Source organism: Tursiops truncatus, chromosome 20, assembly GCF_011762595.2.
Source record: "Tursiops truncatus isolate mTurTru1 chromosome 20, mTurTru1.mat.Y, whole genome shotgun sequence".
NCBI lineage: Eukaryota > Metazoa > Chordata > Mammalia > Artiodactyla > Delphinidae > Tursiops > Tursiops truncatus.
This window is the reverse complement of record NC_047053.1, coordinates 54717675-54723674: the sequence shown is the minus strand read 5'-3', so window position 1 is coordinate 54723674 and position 6000 is coordinate 54717675. Positions and strand designations below refer to the sequence as shown.

Below are 6000 nucleotides of genomic sequence, written 5' to 3'. Positions count from 1 at the left end.
GTTTCCTATAACTTAGAAAAAGGAATTAAAAACAAAAAACAGAACTGAATGTTCATTCTGTGCTTTGCTACAGCCATTTTGCTCGTAGTAAACTTACGGCCAAGTTCTCCCAAGAAAAGTCTAATCAAAATGGAGCAAAACAAAGTAAATCTAACTAAATTGACAATTTTAATTGATAAATAATGTAATACAGTTAAGATGAAAGAGTTATTTAAAAGGGAATTATGAATATACTACATTTTTATTATGTCCATAAGTATATTTATAAGATGATAAAAGGTGTCATTTGATGAAATCTAAATTCATTCCTTATTTTAAAAAATTATAGAAATATATATTTCCTTACCATGATAAAGAACATTTTCCTCAAAACTAAGAGATCAAAAGCAATGGAGGCACTCACACTAAAATCAGCAGGGTAAATCTGGAGACAAATATCACCACTATTATTAAAATTTATGGTGTATATACACACACACACAGATTTTAAAATGGCCTATAACATATGAAAAGATGTTTCATCTCTTTCATAATTTGTGAAACACATATTTGAAAAAACACTGACATCATCTTTCCCTTAGATTTGTGAAAAGTGAAAAAATTCTGTTTAGTGAGGATGAGGGAAAATAGGCCCTCTCCTACATGGACTGTGGATGTGTAACCTCCCACAAACCTTCCAGAGGGAAATTCAGCAATACCTGTCAAAACTACCCATGCACTTCCTTTTTAACCCAGGAATCTCACTTAGAGAAATTTGTCTTGAAGATCCATCTTCGACAGTATGAAAATACACAAAAATAAAATTATTCATGCATCATTATTTGTAATTGCAAAATGCTGGAAACAAAGGAAATGACTCTATTTAAGAAAGCAGGTAAATGAATGATGGCACAGTCACACAATGGAATACTATGCAACTGTAAAAAATGATAAGGAAGATCGCTATCATGTACTAAGATGGAGTGATTTCTGGAATATACTGTTACATGAAAAACATGAATAAATTTTTCTACGTATGTTCATAAAAGAAAGAAGGGGATATAAAAATACTTACGCATCTTCACATTTGAGAAAAAGAAATCCATGAAGAATAAGCCAGAAACTAACGGTATGGATCACCTAAAGAGGATCGGTGAAAACGGGGTGGAACTTCTGGGGCCTGGGAAGACAGCATTAGAGATAGAAAAAATGAGGCTTCTGAGTTTGCTTGTTTTGTGTGTACGTATACAACAAACCAACAAACTCAAACAGATTTTTAAGGAAAAACCCCGAATGGAATACAAATAGTGATAAATGAACCCAACTGCATTACTAATGAATAACACAACCAAACTGAATGGGCTGGGGGAGAAAAATTGAACTTAAGTAAATTGGTCAAAAGCATTTTACTGTACTGTGAGGCTAAATACTTGTACTATAAGGCTAAAGCCAAAATAAGTCACACAAATATTGTACTCTAGTTAGAAAATAAATTAGCAATACCAAAGCCATTTTATGTGTATCCCGGAATTGAGAGAATGAGTAAATATACTGTGGAAAATGAGAGCCAGGTTTCACGTTGCTGCAGAAAGGAGTTATAAATAAGGAAAGTGGGAAGACTAGAATGAGCCTTGTGGGTAAGACTGGAATCAGAGGAGTATAAACTCATTGTTTAATACATACAGATAGATGGACAAACGTGCATGCACATACACGGATTTCCTAGCTCCATCCATTGAGAGGGCCTTGAAACAATTGTAGCTCTAGCAGTGATCACATTAAGGGTCCCAGATCTTGGGTTTTAAATATCATTTTCAAATAAAATGAACCAAGATTCCTTGGAGAAGGTGCTGGGGCAGGGAAAATACAAGATGAGTCCGGGGTAACAAGATTGTTGTGCCAGAAAGAAAAGGAGTGTTAAAAAATTGCTGGAAACATGTCAAAGGAAGAAGCCCCCAGTGATCAAATCTGGGACAATTTGAACAACAAAATAAAGAGTAATAGTGACAGATTATAACCCGTGAAATAACTGAGTCCCAGTTAATGTAAGTAATTGAATGCATAAACAAATGAGGGAAAAGGAGAAGCTCTTGAAGCACACAGAATTTCAATTAGTAAGCATAGAAGGAGTGGTGGACATATAAAATCAGCAGTTGGCAAGAACAAGCATTAACAGTTGTTGCAAGCAAACGTCACCCGTGGATGCTAAAATTAGTAGGCAAAAAGTATGGTGAGAAATAGGATATTTGCATAGTCTCAAATTATTTATCCACAGTATACTTACTAGTTATAAAAGGAAATACAGTAGTTACAGTGGAGAAAGATGATGGGCAATCTTAACCACATGATCAAAGTGAACATCACCAGTAATAAGACACACAGACCCCATGTATGGCCTCATGTGCTACAGTAAGGAGGACACAACATCACTTTCTGCGATATTCTGGCCCCAATATGTATAACTTCATTCTAATCATGAGAAAATATCACACAAACCTAAAGAGGAACATTCTACAATAGATCTAGCAACTATACTTCAAAAGTGTCAAGGTCATGAAAAGCAAAGACTGAGAAACTGTCCCCAATGAAAAAGACTGAGGAAACAAAACAATTAAATGCACTGTGCGATCTCAAACTGCATCCTGACCCTAAAAAAGGACAATGGTGGGAAGATGACACATTTGAATAAGGCTTGTAGATCACTTGGTAGAACTGTACTTAATTTCCTGGTTTTGATCATTGTATTGTGGTTATTTAAGATAGTATTTGGGGAAGCTAAGTGAAGGACATATGGGATATTGGGGGAATTAGTTTTACAACTTTTTGTAAATTTAATTATTTCAAAAATTTTAAAAGTTAAAATAGAAAACACATAAGATAACTGACATATTTTCAATGTGGAAATTTTAATCAATACAATGACCCCTAAAACAAAAATATGGTGATATTCTAATCATCTGACATTTTTGTGACTATCTACTGGGGGAAAATAGAATTGATTTAATAATAGAGCTCAAAATAGATACGGTATAATTTAATAATTCAAAACTCAATAGGTTTCTAATATATTAGCAATAGTCAGAAAACGTAAAAATATATATTTGCATGAGCAAAATCCATACTATCTTAAGAGTAGGCTTAAGAAAATTATTAAAACTATGTAAAAAAATAAATAAAGCATCATTGAAGGACCAGAAAAAAGATACTGAATTAGGAGACAGTACTATTTTCTTGGATGGAAAAACTCAAAATACAAAAGATGAAATCTTTTCAAATTAATTTGTAAATTAAGTAAAATTCCTATTCAAATGATAACGATATTTTTAAGTTGCCAAAGTTAATGTAAAATTATCTGAACATTTAGACCATTTGGGAGAGAAACATAATAATGTGGAAATTGTCCAAAAACTACAATAATTAAAAAAAAAACTAACTTCTCTAAATAAATATTCATATTCAATGGAAGTTCACAATTATTCAGTAAACAATACTTGGTCAGTTGGTAATAAACTCTTTGTTAAGAAAATTAGACACTCATATTATACCACAGAATAAATTACTATTATAATAAATAATTTACTTAAAATAAATCATAAAAGGAGATAAGAGTATTCAACCACTTTTTTTTTTACGATTAATTTAAACTTACATACAATTTAAATTTAAACATGTGTATGTTTTACATGGTTGAAATTCAAGTAATTTTCTCTGCATTCCTTTTTTCATATATATTATATTGCAATCATTTTATAATGTCTTTATAATTTTCATAATTCATCATTGTAAGATTTCACCATAAAAGTGGTACATTTAACCACATTGATTCAATATAGTTTAGTAAACATTCCCTTTAAGTTTGAATGCTGGCTTGTTTCCCATCTTTGCTCCTATAATTAGTTTGGGTAGGAACATCTTAATGTGGCATTTTATTACCTCTGTTAAATACTTTCTTGAGAATCAGTTTAAAATAGCAGAATTATTGAGTGTGAATATATTTATAAGTTTTTGCTATTTCCTGTGATAACAGATAATGCCTTTCAAACTGCGTGTGTATGCATACACACAATTTGTAACAAACTTATGTAAATATAAGTATACATATATATGTGTACATATACAAAGTTTTATAAATATAAAACAGTATGTATTATATATGCGTTTGGATTTTGTTTTGCATTTAATAAATGTGACCTTACAGTCTTATGAAGGTTAATTTTATTTGCATTTTTATATTATACCTCTGGATATTTATTGGTTACAAAGAAGAAAATTAGAGCAGTTTTGCTTTTTAGCAAGTGGAAGTGGGGTAAGACATCTGTGATCTCTAGCTCTTACCAAAAGCCCAGAATATGCTTTGTTTGAAAATCAGTCTATAAGATTACAGTTCTTTGCTCTTCACACTTTTTACTCTGGGTCAAATTGGTTCATTTTTTTAAATGAAATAACCTCCTTCTATTTTGTCCTAAAACAAGGAACAGGAACAAAAACAAATACCCTCAACTCTGGCTTCCATCTGTTATGGAGCAAGGAGCATACTCTGTCCTGCAACCAAATGCAATCCAGCGGTTGGAAACATTTTCCCACATGCTTCTGAAGTCCATAGGAGCATTACTTGATCCAGAAATTATCTCACTAACTTGGAGGCCAGTGGATTTCACACTGGGTAGGACTTTAGCACAGAGAATCCACATGCTGTTTTTGATATTCATTAATCATCTAGCTAATTTGTTTTAACACAGGAGCGCTGACAGCAAACGAATGTTATTACAGCAACGGTGACTGCATAATCCAGACTATTATGGCATTAACATTTACGAAGCTGGCAGGTCCATGTTCAGATATGGTGAATGTTGTCTTTCAGTCTAATTGCAAATATATCTATATTTAATTCACATCTGCTATAATCATTGGCTGGACTAGATGGGGCCAGTGGGATAAATGGATTACAACTTTGTGTTTTTTCTTATTTTTATATTTTTCTTTGTTTTTTTTCCTTATTTTTATTATTATACCTTGCAATCCTTTGGTTTATAAATATGGTTGAATAAATGTATGGATTTTATTTTAATATTCTGTAGTTTAAAAATTTATTGTGCAACATACCATGTGTTCAGAGTATGAATTTAGGTGTCTTGCAGCAAATGGTAGTGAAATTAACCCAATTTGGGAAAAACTTTGTCTCTACTTTATAAAAATGAGAGAAGTAAAAAAACTTATGGATTTTTTTCCCCCAAGTTTGCAAACATTCTTTATTTGAAAACTATATAACCTCATGTAAAGAACAGGTTACTAACTGGAGAGCTCAATTAAAGTTTTAACTTTTCAAAATATATTTCTGTTTGTTATTTTATATTATTTTCACTCCATCTCTGAAAGAGATCATTTTTATTTTGTTAACAATGATGCTTAAATAGATTAAACAACTTTAAGTCTTTTAGCTTGTTAGTATCTGAACTGGACTCTTAATTAATGTCTGCTAATTACCAGATTTAGGGACCACCCATTAAACAACACGACATCATTGCTTTAGGTATTCCATGACTTCTTGGTTTTAATAAAATTATAAGCTGAATCTGGTATCCAGAACTCCAAGATAAAAGACCTCTTCTTTCTTCTTTCAAACATGTAACACGGACATCCCCTTCTTTCATCCTCTTGTCAGTGACATTTCAAAAATTACTCCCAAGAAAGAAGATATTCCACTTTTTTTTGAGTTGGAATTTTCTAAGAATCATTACAGAAAGTATTTAACAATGTATTTCTTCATTCACTTTATTCCCAGAAAAAAAATATAGTAAATGCCTTGAATAGATTGAGAGACATTACATACAAGGAAGAATTGAGATGTGTGAAAGGACTCTTGTTCACTGCACCAAACTACAACTTTCACCCACTAGGATAATAGAGGAAATAAATGGTTCTTTCCCTGAAATGTTTACATTGTTAACTAGAGTCTTTTAAACAGTAGCAGAGCTGTGGTTCTCTTGATTTGCTCACTCATTCTGTTATTAGAGAAATTCT

The 6000-nt window shown here is 31.8% G+C and overlaps 1 long non-coding RNA gene across 1 annotated transcript in view; it reads right to left on the bottom strand.

Moving 5' to 3' along the window:
* Nucleotides 1–824: 824 nt before the first annotated feature.
* LOC141277406 (uncharacterized) overlaps nt 825–6000 on the bottom strand; it is an 82414-nt gene continuing 77238 nt past the window's right edge. The window contains exon 3 of the long non-coding RNA XR_012328770.1: nt 825–1159. This is a non-coding gene — a long non-coding RNA (uncharacterized lncRNA). The remainder of the gene's footprint in view (nt 1160–6000) is intronic.